At 31.3% G+C, this 13,879-nt stretch overlaps 1 protein-coding gene across 1 annotated transcript in view; it reads left to right on the forward strand.

The window, feature by feature from the left end:
• Window positions 1-3,504: 3,504 nt before the first annotated feature.
• LOC141300285 (suppression of tumorigenicity 18 protein-like) overlaps window positions 3,505-13,879 on the forward strand; it is a 78,523-nt gene continuing 68,148 nt past the window's right edge. Inside the window, exon 1 of the mRNA XM_073830604.1 lies at window positions 3,505-3,662. The gene's annotated coding sequence lies outside the window, so the exon portion shown is untranslated. The remainder of the gene's footprint in view (window positions 3,663-13,879) is intronic.

Below are 13,879 nucleotides of genomic sequence, written 5' to 3' on the forward strand. Positions count from 1 at the left end.
CCCTGTAAATTCAACGTCCTCCAGACGGGCCCCCCTCGCACAACCTTTCCCAAAAGTGACAGTCTACAGGGAGGAATTACACCTCATCACTCCCGTAATTACTAGTCCTGCTTCTCTAAGTCACCAAACGACATCAAACCCACAGACGGGGTCATTCGACAAAACGGCTGCCATTTGTGCCTCTCACGGACACGCTTTAGCGGATTTTAGGATCGCTGATGCCTGTGTTAATATAGACGTTTTCCTGAAACATTGTTTAATGCAACTTTATTTAATTTTCTGATTTTTTTTTTTTTTGGTCTGAAGTGGCCCAGTCCACATCCTTAATATATAAAATGTTTCACATTTTGATGATTTGATTTAAGGCTAGACACTTGGTGAATAGGGTAAAAAAAATTTTTTGTTTAATTTCTATGACATATTAGAGTTGAAAGTTTTTACAGTGGGAATTTTGCGTATCTCATTTCGTCACAACATAATTCAGAAAAAAATTAGAACTGACAGGAAACACTATATATATATTTTTTTTTACAATTTTTGGGGGGAGTACAATGTTGTATAAAATTAAGCAAATTATATGTGACCCTGGACCACAAAACCAGTCTTATGTCGCTGGGGTATATTTGTTGCAATAGCCAAAAATACATTGTATGGGTCAAAATTATTGATTTTTCTTTTATGCCAAAAATCATTAGGAAATTAAGTAAAGATCATGTTCCATGAAGATTTTTTTTAAATTCCTACTGTAAATATGTCAAAATGTAATTTTTGATTAGTAATATGCATTGTTAAGAACTTAATTTGGACAACTTTAAAGGTGATTTTCTCAGTATTTAGATTTTTTTGCACCCTCAGATTCCAGATTTTCAAATAGACGTATCTCTGCCAAATATTGTCCTATCCTAACAAGCCATATATCCATAGAAAGCTTATTTATTGAGCTTTCATATTATGTATACATCTCAGTTTTGTAAAATGTAACCTTATGACTGGTTTTGTGGTCCAGGGTCACATATATGAACAAATCCCTCTGTAAAAACCTTCAGGATATAGACAGGAATCAAAACTTAAAGTTTGGTGTGTGTAAGTGCTACTGAAGTGGAGATTTATGGCTCAGTGTAGGAGAAAAAACTCATTTTGAGAAAGCGGCCTTAAAAAATATGTATTGTAATTGAAATCAATTGACACAAATAGATAAAGTGCTATAAAAGAAACACTTAACAGTGTTTTTTGGATGTTTTCTTTCCACTAGTCTGAAAAAGCACTTTATGAAAAACCAAAAAGCCCAAAATCTCAAACTTGATAGGTGTATGAAAAAACTGTGTTTTTGCCTGCAGTGTCTCCCCTTAATTTGATTTTAGATATTAAATAGAGACTATATATAAAATTTCTGTACATTTTGGAAGTGATGGGCTCCTCCAGAAATGTAAAAATAAATAAATAAATAAGCTTTACAATAAAATTTTACAATAAGGTGTCATTTGTTAACATTAGCTAATGTATTAACTAACATTAACGAACAATGAACAATACATTTATTGCACTATTTATTAATAAAAAGCCATTCATTGTTAGTTCATATTAGTTCACAGTGCATTAACTAATGTTAACAAACTCAACTTGTGATTTTAATAATGCATTAGCTAATGCTGTTTACTAATGCTTTATTAACATTATTAACATTAACTAACAATTAAGATTATCTAATATTAATAAATGCTGTAGAAGTATTGTTCTTTCTTAGTGTATGTTGACTAATGTAGTTAACTAATGTTAACTAATGAACTTCTATTGAGTTAAAGTTACCATTTTTTGTTATATTTGTCAGAAAGGGACAATTTATTTTATAGGGTTATAGTAAATGTGATCATTGAAAAGTTATTATTTGTGAAAATACCAAATTCAAATTAGACTGCAAAACTGTTAAGCACTTTATCTTTTTAAAGGCAGAATTATGTACATTTTTAATTATCACATAATTAATATGAAACTGGAAATTATATGTGATTTTAATTAATTTATTATTTTATTCTATTTTTGTAAAGTAAAACTTAATTTAGTTAGTTAGTTAGTTAGTTAGTTAGTAAATTCCAAACTGAAAAAGTGTGCCAATTTCATATAATCTCTACCAACTGATCTAAAAATGTCAACTATGTTAATATTTTGCATTTATTGCATTTTTTGCATTTTTTTGTATTATTTATTTATTTACAAATTCAAAACTGAAAAAGTGCATGTCTATATAATCTACCAACTGATCTAAAAAAAATGTCAACTATGTTAATAGTTGCAATTTTTTAAATAAATAATATACATTACATTTTTTTTTGTATTTGCATTATTTATTTATTGCACATTCTAAACTGGACAAGTACACCCATTTTATATAATTATTGTATAACCAACAGATTTTGAAATGACAATCATGTTTTTAATTCATAATTAATATAATTCATAACTATTCATAATTGTAAAGCTTTCAATTCATAGACACATCCACTCTTGCAATAATTTGTATGACGTCAAAATTACATGAGATTGTAAAATTTAGATCATACTTAAACATACTTTAGTAGTTTCTTTTTCTATTACAATCGTAATTTTGAAGTTTAGGGATTGAATGAGAGATCAGGCTTTATGGTTTAGTGTCAACTTTTTGAATTCGCCATCTTTTTAAATCATTACCCCTGATCTGAAAATATCAGCATTAGAAAACAGCATGCAAAGTCAAATTAAACTGTACTATCAACCTCTCTGAGAGCATAATTTATTTTAAAATGAAAACACTAAAGCACATTTATCTGATTAAATTTGTAAAAATCCAAAATTGAACGCTATAAATCACCTCATCAAGCAGCAGCCGTTTCATAGAATGACCCGTGCAATACGTAACAGCATAAAAAACAGTTAAGACTCATTTCAAAAAGGGCACGGAGTGCAAATAAGAAATGGAAAAAAAAAATCGCCAGGCAGGCCGACCTCTCATTACATATACTTCTGCTTGTTGTTTCCGTAGCAATAAAGTGGCAGACATTGGAACTGGTCTGTTGAGCCATTGTTATCATCTCTGACCATCTGCTACCGAAGGCTGACATTCCATCTCATTTGCATGGTAACTGATATGGGGGGAGGAGAGATTGTGGGTGGAGTGGGATGGGGTAAAGAGGAGGGTGGGGTGGGGGGTGGGTGTGTTTGGAAGGACATATGCCCAAACACACATCACAACAATATGCGAGTGAAAGTTTTGTTTTTTTAAAAGCACGCACATGCAACGCACATGTTGGAAAAAGCAGGGTAAATCAGTGTGTGCATGTGGATGGGAGAGGAAAAAACACTGTCTGTTCCTCCCCTCTGTGCGCCGGTTTTTATGTTTTGCGGATGTGGGAGTGGAGTGAAGTGTGTGTGTGTGTGTGTGTGTGTGTGTGTGTGTGTGGTAGTGGAGGGGTTGCTGTTGATGTGCAAATGTGCATCATATTGAGAGCTTGTGAATAGGGAGGTGTGACGTAGAAAGAGAGCAGAACGCAGGTGCTTATCTCGGGGCTGTCACAGACATAGTGTGTCATATTCCTGGGGACTACCTTTCAAAAGCTACCGGCTCCAGCGCTAGAGCATCAGCCGAGCAGGGACCACACAATCCGCAGCTAACTTTCAGCAGCAGTCAAGTAGGTTGGTGTTCCGCTTGTTGTTTGATGTGACAGTCGCTCTAGCCGTCTGTGGTCGGCTGGGTGTTTGGGTAGCAAATCGAGCTGTTTGTGTTTGAACTGAGAGGATGCGTTGCTGTGACAGTGCAAAAAAAAAGTTTAAAATTTGAATTCAAATTTAGAATGTTCGTTGTAACAACTGACTATGTGTTTAAATAAAAATAACTCTTTTAGAATACTTTTACTTTTTTAAATTTTTAGAACTAGGAATGAATAGAGCGCAAGGGCAGAATAGACAGCTCAAATTGTGTGCTTGAGAAACAATGATTAATTTTTTTAATCACAACAGATAACAGTAGATGTCGTCTACCTAAATTAAAGTCCCTGTGCGTGTGCCGGAGGCTTTAAGCGAGTCTTAGACGTGTTAGCATTGTGTGTTAGCACAAAGCTCGGGCTTTCGGTACAGCAGCTGAGCACACACAGCCCTTCCTGTCTTTCATCTCAAACTTTCAGGCTTTGGGGCTGCGCTAGCGCTGCCTTCAATCTGCCGTCTTTACGTCGCACGCCGTTTGCTTTCTGTTTAGTTTTAGAGTCTCAGGTCTTAGATCTGTGTTTGTGCGAAGTCACGGATAAAACGGAGTTAAGGTTTGCGAGTTAGATGTTAGATGAGATGAACTTTGATTTAACTCGAGGATTCTGTATGTGTGCTTGTTTTTAGAAATTAGTAACATGATATTAGAACACAATACGTGCTTGCAAAATGAACTGAATGGCTCTTTATAAAGCGTTTTTTTAGTAACTCAAGATTGCATGTAAACTGAAGAAATTAACTATGACTCAAAGTAGACATTTGAGTCATGCAAGTCAACAGGTTATTTTTATTAATATTTTTAGTTGTTGTTGATGAATACATTCAGCACAAGTACTTGTCTTTTCTTCTAAATCTATTCTAAAATTATTTAAATGAGTTGTGTATTTTTAGGAAATTAATCATATGATCCCACTCTAAAGAGTATTTTATATCAGAATTGTGTTTTATCAAAAAGCGCAGTAGTTTTCAAGTCAGTTTCAAGTTAAAATCTCAGACGTTTCTTTATGTCTGAGATGATGTATTTCACATCATTTTGTTTTATCCTTTCGCCGCTGGGAAGTAAAAGTCAACAGAATTGCGTGTGGCATACCTGTTTTTGTGAAAAACATCAGAACAACAGAGTAGTTGCATTACATGAGCGCAACAGTTTCATCCTGTGTTTTCAATGAGAGTTTAGGGAACTGTCCATGGTGCTACTCTGCAAAACGAGTCCTGAACAGACTCTCTCAAACAGGGTCGAGGTCATCCGAGTTCGGCTTTAACCTTCACGACCTTTTAACCCATTCGTTTACACCCGTTCGACAGGGTAAAACGCAAGTACAACACGAATTAGATCGGGTTAAACATCAACACGCTGCCATTTGGGCTCGATAAATCACCCAAACCCTCCCGTTGTAATTGTGTATCCGTGTAACATCTTGTTACCTGTTTTTGTTTTTTTGTTTTTTTCTCCTCAGCCCCCTTGCACAAAGCCATCCATGCACAAACTTCACTTGGTTAATCCAGGCAAATGAATTTTGTGGGTTTAATTCAACAAGGTTTTAAAAATGTTCCATCTGCTGTGGAGCAGCTGGTGATAGACTGAATGTAATTAATTACTTAACTTTTGAACAGTAGTCCAGGAAAACAGAGCGCCGTGTGAGTGTGTGTAACTGTGTGTGTTGGAGAAAAGCAAGTGAAATCAAGAGCATGGCAGGAAGATTACACACAATAGAGCGACGTTTGATTTTTAGCGGCGAGCTCAAATATTTGCAATTAACCGAAAATGATTTAAAAAAGCGATGCGAGTGTTTCTGTGAGGAGATACGAACAGATCGAATGCGATTTGAACAAATTCCAAAATGAGGAAGGAGCTAAAATAGAAGTAAAGCACGAAAAGGCAGCGAGCCACGTTGTGTAATTAAAATTACATGGCCTTTTTTGACACTTTTTTTTCCCTGTGAATATATTTGAGCATCTACCTTGATAGCAGTGTTACCTCATTGGCTGCGGGTGTGTTTGTTGGCCTAACTATAAAGGATCTGCCTGCACCCTTGTGGGTTGGGAAGAATTAGGATTTATGAATTTATTTCCTCTGTTGTATTGTTTAAACAGCTTTGGTTCAGTTTTGATCCTTTCCTATGCCTTTGAGGCTGTTCCATGGTGTCAGCTGTTGACTGATAGTAAGAGAACTGCCGCACAGTATGAATGAAAGAGAAGTAGCGGTTGGTAAACACTGATAAGGGATAAATAGAAAGCGGTCAGGCAGAGATAGTTCAGTGGGAGCCCAGATTGTGTGCGGTCTGGTAAAATGAGATTCTAAGCCTGTCCTTTTTTATTCTTCCACCACCTCCCCCCCACCCCTCTCTCTTTTTTAACCACACCATCCACCACCCCTTCACCACACACACACCATCCAGCACCCCTCCGGATTGCGTTTGTCTGGAAAATCTCCAGTGACCTCGCTCGGCAAGTCCTGGGCTTTAGAAATCTTTTTTTTTTTTTTTTTATAATGGTGTGTGTGTGTGTGTGTGTGTGTGTGTTTGTTTTGTCTATGACATGGGTCAAGTTAGCCAATAGACATGTCCCTGCTGATTATGGACAGCTGCCACTGGTGTGAGTCCCACCTTAATGCATTTTACATGGAATTATGAGCAGAAAGACATTATGGAGTCAGAAGGACATTGCGGCCTGTGTAACCTTTTCTAAACATTGCACTGATTTTGTTTGCTTTGATGCACTCTTTATCATTTAGCAAAACTCTGGAGTAAATGAAGTGATGTTATGGTTAATGTTAATAATTAATTTTAATTAATAGTTTGCTATGCTTTAACTATACATTTTTTAACATCACTTTTTGTTTTTTAATAGTTTTTAAAACTTTATCTATTCATTTTTTATATTCACATCACTTGATTTAAAAAAAAAACTTTTTGTTTTGAATTGTTTTTTCGGCAATGCACTCTTTATCAAAAATCACGGTAGAAATATTCCGGAAATATATTAAGATATTCACTGAAATAGTTTGCTATGCTTTATCTATTCAATTTTTAATATCGCTTTTTGTTTTTAAGAGTGGTAATTGGCACTTATTATATTTTTGGTTTTTCTAGAACTCTGGAGTAATTCAAGTAATAATAATAATTTTTAAATCATTTTAATCACTAAACGCAATTAAATAACAGTATATTCATTTGATTTTTTAATATAAAAATTTTCATTAATAGATTTTTATGCATTTTTTATATATACATTAGTTTGATTAAAAAAAAGTTTAATTTTGTTTTGAAGAGTGATGTTGGCAATGCACTTTTATTTTACTTTTGATAAATAAAAAATAGTTCAGATTTCATATTTTTTAAGTCATGGCCATTTATCGTTAATAGTTTTCAATGCTTTATTCATTCTTAATATTTACATCACTTTGATAAAAAAAAAAGTTTCCTTTTGGTTTAAAGAGTGATATTGGCAATGCACTTTCCTTTTTCTTTTGATAAATAAAAACAGTACAGATTTCATATATTTACATTTACATCACTTTGATTAATACAATTGTTTCTGATTTGAACAGTGATATTTGCAATGCACAGTTTTGTGATAAATAGACAAATTTCATACTTTTTAAATGATAATTATTTTTCACTAACAGTTTTCTACGCTTTATCTATTAAATCGCTTTGATAAAAACATATTTCATTTTGAAGATTGATATTGGCAATGCACTCTTTACTATTTAATAAAAATAGTAGTTATCATATTTTTTTAGTCATAATCATTTTTCATTAATAGTTTTTTAAGCTTTATCTAATAAATTTTTATATTAATTTTTTTGTTGTTTTTGTTTTTGTTCGAAGAGCGATATTAGCAATGCTCTATTTTGATGAAAAAAAATATTACAGATTTAATTTTTTATCATGGCCATTTTTCATTAATAGTATTCTATGCTTTATTTTTTTATATCTATACCACTTTGATTAAAAAAATGCTTCATTTTGTTTTGAAGAGTGATATTAGCAAAGCAATCTTTATTTTTTGATAAATAAAAAAAAGCACAAATTCATATTTTTTAAGTCATCGTCATTTTTCATTTAAAAGGTTATGCTTTATCTATTCATTTTTTATACTTACATCACTTTGATTTAAACAAAATGCTTCATTTAAAGAGTGATATTAGCAATGCAATTTTTTTAGTTAAACCAAAAATAGCACATATTTAATTATTAGTTTAATTATTCATAACTTTTTTACAACTCAACTCTAGCATTTGTATATATTAACTGTATTTCTAATTTCCCACTTTGCATATTTATTCAAATACATTTAAATAGCATTAATTGCATTTACTATATTCAGTTATTAAATTAAGACTAAATATTTCAAGACACAAAGTGATGTTTTATTTAAGTTCATATATGAAAGCATTCCCTCCCTTATTTATTAATTTATTTGGTGACCTTTGCTTGCGCACCCCTGAACCGTTTTTTCTCTTTCCAATCCATCTTTTATGAGATTAGACAGAGCTTCATAAGTTATACCTTGAGGGTCACCATGTGGTATATTTCTACTGAAAATAGTTCAGCCCATTGTGCGTGGCCGCCTAATGAGATTGGTCGTTAAATGAATGACACAAAGGCTGAAGGGGGGCAAACGGGGGGATAGAGACCCAAAGCGCTCTCTCGCGTTCCCCTCTCGCCACGCGACACAACAGCAAGACACGGCGTAACCCCGACCCCACCTCCTCTCTGCTCTCCACTAACAACACCTTTCATGTCGCTGTGAAAAGCTAGCGTGGACGTGGTAAGTCAGGTGGTCCTTCACTGCCCCGCTGACCGTGTTTGTGTCCGTGTTTGTTAAGAGAGGGAGAAGCCGAGAGGTGGGTAGAGGGTGAGAAAGATGCTTGGCTGGATGGAGGGTTTGATCTGTGAAATGCATCAAGACAAGTGCAATGCTTTTCGTAAGCTGTCATTTCCAGGGTCGTGTTTGAGAGGGGTGATGCTCCCGCGAGCATCTTTCGAGACACTCTTCTTTGGATAAAACTCTTGACTGTAATTAACGCATTGTTTGTCTTTCCGTATGTACTCTTTACTTTTGTGCTCGCCATGTAGTTCTTAAATCGCGTTGTGAAGCTTGTTCGTTTGAGGAGTTGTAGTTTTTGTTTAGCTATGCATTGAGAAGCAAGGCGTTTGTGTGAAAACTTAAGTAGGCACTTGCAAAGATGCAGATCAAGAACTTGTGATTGCTGGTTTTGTGGACTTTATGCTTCACAGTTAACTGATTGTTTCAGGACTGTTCAATCTGAGTATTCGTTTGTTCTCAAAGTTTCTGTGATTCTGCACAGCTGCATTTAGTCTTTTGGTTGTTTTGAATGTGTATTTGGTAACACTTTACAATAAGGTGTTATTTGTTAACATTAGTTAATGAATTAACTAACATGAACGAAAATGTGCAGTACTTTTTTACACTATTTATTCATCTTTGTTAATGTTAGTTAATAAAAATACACCTGTTAGTTCATGTTAGTTCACTGTGCATTAGCTAATGTTAACAAACACAACACACTTGTGATTTTAATAATGCATTAGTAAATGCTGAGACATTAACTAAGATGCATAAATCCTGTAGAAGTATTTTTTCATTCTTAGTTCATGTTAACTAATGTGGTTAACTAATGTTAACTAATGAAACTTGTCGTAAAGTGTTACAGTATATTCTTATTTTAATATAAAATATTGATTTTGGGTTCGCGTGAGCTTGTAATATAATAAATGCATGAATAATATTTATAAATATATATATATATATATATATATATATATATATATATATATATATATTTATATATTTATTAATTATTTCTTTATTTCTTTTTTTAATTTTTTGATTATTTTTTAATAACTCAAAAAACAATTGTGTGGTTCAGATGTGATGCATTTTTATTATTTTTTTTATGTTATCATTTAATTATTCTTAATTTATATTTTTATTATACTATAACATTGATTTTGGTTTTCCAAAATATTTTACATTAATATTTTATAGTTTATGCCACATGCCTAGTTTTATTATTATTATTATTATTATTATTATTATTATTATTTATGTGGTTCAGATGTGATATACACAGGTTTTTGTGTTTGTGTGTACAATTTTAAATTTATATTTTATTATAATATGAAAAAGTGATTTTGGTATCCCACAAATCTGGCATAAAATTTATAGCATAAATGCATGAATATTCTAAATTAATATAATATTATAGTTTGCCACATGCCTAGATATTTTTTGCATTACTTCTGTGGTTCAGATGTGAAACACACACAGTTTTTTATTTATTTGTTTTTTTTATTTTTTGGTGTGTGTGTGTGTGTGTGTGTGTGTGTGTGTGTGTGTGTGTGTGTGTGTGTGTGTGTGTGTGTGTGTAATTTAGTTATTTTGAATTTATATTTTATTATAATATAAAATAGTGATTGTGGTATCTCTCAAATTTGGCATTCATTTAAAAATAGCATAAATGCATAAATATTGTAAACTAATAATTTATAGTTTGCCACATGCCTAAATATTTTTTAATTATTTGTCTGGTTCAGGTCTGATAAACAGCTTTTTTTTGGTGTGTGTGTGTGTGTGTGTGTGTGTGTGTGTGTGTGTGTGTGTGTGTGTGTGTGTGTGTGTGTGTGTGTGTGTGTGTGTGTGTGTGTGTGAAATTAAGTTATTTTTAATTTATATTTTATATTAAAAATTTAAATAGTGATTTTGGTATCTCACAAATTTACCATAAATTTAAAAATAGCATCAATGCATAAATATTGTAAACTAATATTACATAGTTTCCCGCATGCCTATTTTATTTCTATTATTATATTATTTGTGTGGTTCAGATGTGATGCACGCACTGTTTTGGTCAATGTGATAAATGCACATGAGAGAGAGAGTTTGAAACTACTTCAATTTATGAAAAAAAAAATATGTTGGCAAACATTTGGCCCTTTGAAAAATGCACATCTTTTTTTCCACCCCGGATATAAGAATATGGGTTAAGAGTGTTCAGAATCCATCCTCTTTATTAAATCCTGGAGTTAAGTCAAATTTACATTTCGTTAAAGATTATTCATTTTATTGATGCACATAATCACGTTCAAGTTCCATCTGCTCATCTGGGAAGCTTGTTTTAACTCGTAATGTGGCTTTTTGACCTTTTAAGTAGAAAATAGTGTCACAAATGTGTGTGTGTGTGTGTGTGTGTGTGTGTGTGTGTTTGCTTAGCTTTGAACTTCCCTTTGGGAACATTTACGATGTTTTTATTTTTATTATGCATATATACAATTCTAAAAAGTGACATAAGTGGGTCAGTCATTTCTGAGTAGTTTTATATTGAAGTAATATGTTTGTTTGCTCTAAACTTTTGCAAACACAAGCATCATAGTTATTAGTATAAAATGAGGCACTTGCGATTTATTGTAAGTACCTTAAAAGCAAGTTGTAAACACAAGTTTATGACAAAAGTGTCCACGCATCCATTTTATTTATTAGAAGATTACTGCATGAGACTTCCTAAATCCGTGATCCTGATCCCTCAGCTCTTTTGGCCATTTGAGTTAAATCAGAATTCCCCACTAGTCCTCTTTTTAATGCATAAAATACTTAGGCGCAACTCTTTCCAAACAAAGCTTACTCGGACTGGGAATTCCTATGCCAGAGGTAAATCCGAGTTAACATGGATTTAGACTGGCATGAGTTAAAGGACTAGAGTTTGTAATCCAGGTGGCCGGGGGATTTCGCCACACACTGGCAAAAATCACTTAAAACTCCCCGAACAGCCTGAGCTGCGGTATCCGGCCTGCGCCGCATCTTCCTGAAATGATGACAGCACAGCCGGAGATGTGCTGAAGCTGAGGTCCGTGCTGCTGCTGCTGTTTGTGCGGATGCCAAAGAGGACTTTCCGCCGTGTTATAGAGCGGCTCGTTTGGGGTTTATATAGGGATTTGACACCGTTTGAGTCCAATATGTCGGTTCGGTCGACTCAGCTTGGGGGAAGTGTCACGTATTGCACTGTTTCCAAACCTTTTTTTTGTCACATGTACCCCGATAACCCCATCGATGAAACTCAAGTACCCTTAATATTCACTGGTTCTGTTCATTTAGCATTAGTTTTGATCATTCATACTGATTACTTAGCATTAATAATTATTAGGATTATTATTGAAGAACTTACAAAAAACTCAATAAGTGGATATAGTAAATATATTCTACTTTATTATTATTTTTTATCATTTTTTTATTATTTTGTTAACATTTATATTATTATTATAAGTAGCATATAAAATCTACTTTAAGTATAAAGTACTAAAAAAAAAACAAAAAAAACATGCACACTGAAACAGAATATAGGATAGGTGTGGTATGTGTTGGGTAGGGTTCATTATTAAATTTCCCCTTTATATAAATATATTTATATAACTACTATTGTGATTATATCATTATTATTTATTATTATTATTATTAATAGTAATATTACTGTTGCCGTCATTACAAAATATCATCACAAAATATTACCGTTACATCACAGTCTCTATTATTGTTATTATTATTATTATTATTACTGTTAATATTATTGATATCACTGTTACCATCATTATTGTCATCATCATCTTTAGTATTATTGTTGTTGTTATTATCATCATTATTATTATTATTACTGTTATTATTGATATTATTGTTACTGTCATCACAAAATATCTTCGTTATCAGCATCGACTATTTCAAATTATGGTTATTTCTATTATTTCTAAACATGCTAATACTACTTATAACATTACTATTATTCAGATTGTCATTTTTACTCATTTTCATTTATTATCATTGCTGTTTTTGTTGTTGGTATTGTTTTTTGTTGTTTGTTGTATGTTTTTGCACTCCAAAAAAAAAAAAAGTATAAAGTACTAAAAACTTTACAGATAATAAAATATTATATATTTTTTAAAGAAACTGAAATAATTAGTTGTAGTTTTAATTTATTAGTGTATTATTATTTTATTATCATAATTTATTTATTTTTTAAATCAATACTATTATTATAAGTAGCACTTTAAGTGTAAAACTTTACAGATTAAAAATTCTTTTTTGTACTCTTAAAGGAACTGAAATAATTAGTTTTAATTTATTATTATTATTATTATTATTATTATTTATTGTTGATTTATTGAGATGGGAGAAACCAACTAAATTGTCCAGGGGTGTGACACATATATTCTACTTTAAGTGTAAAATTTTACAGATAAAAGAATATTATTTTTTGTACTCTTAAAGGAACTAAAATAATTAGTTTTAGTTTTGATATTATATTGTTATTATATCATAATTTTTTTAATCAATACTATTATTATAAGTAGCACATATATTCTACTTTAAGTGTAAAACTTAAAAACAACAGATTATAAATTATTATTTTTTGTACTTTTAAAGGAACTGAAATAATTATTTTTTGTTTTAATCTAATCGCATATTCTTATTATCATAATTTATTATTTTATTTATTTTTTAATCAATATTATTATTATTATAAGTAGCACATACATTCTACTTTAAGTGTAAAACTTTACAGATTATAAATTATTATTTTTTATACTTTTAAAAGAACTGAAATAATTAGTTGTAGTTAAAATATTTTTAAGTATATTATTAATATTATTATTATTTATTATAATTTTTTTAAAATCAATACTATTATTATAAGTAGCACATATAATCTACTTTAAGTGTAAAACTTTACAGATTAAACATTATTATATTTTGTCCTTTTAGCTAAATAAGTAGCTGTAGTTTTAATTTATTAGTACATTATTAATATTATCATTTTTTAATTGATACTATTATTATAAGTATCACATATAATCTACTTTAGGTGTAAAACTTTACAGATTATGAATTATTATATTTGTATCCTTTTAAATTTACTGAACTAATTAGTTGTAGTTTTAATTCATAAGTATATTATTGCTATTATCATTTTTATTTTTATTTTATTTATACTATTATTAAAAGTAGCACAAAAATCTACTTTAAGTGTAACTTTTAACTTTACAGATTATAAATTATTATATTTTTCTCCTTTCAAAACAACTGAAATAATGACATTAATCATAATTAGTTGTAGTTTTAATCTTGTAGT

Source organism: Garra rufa, chromosome 24 (genome assembly GCF_049309525.1).
Source record: "Garra rufa chromosome 24, GarRuf1.0, whole genome shotgun sequence".
In the NCBI taxonomy this organism is placed as follows: Eukaryota; Metazoa; Chordata; class Actinopteri; order Cypriniformes; family Cyprinidae; genus Garra; species Garra rufa.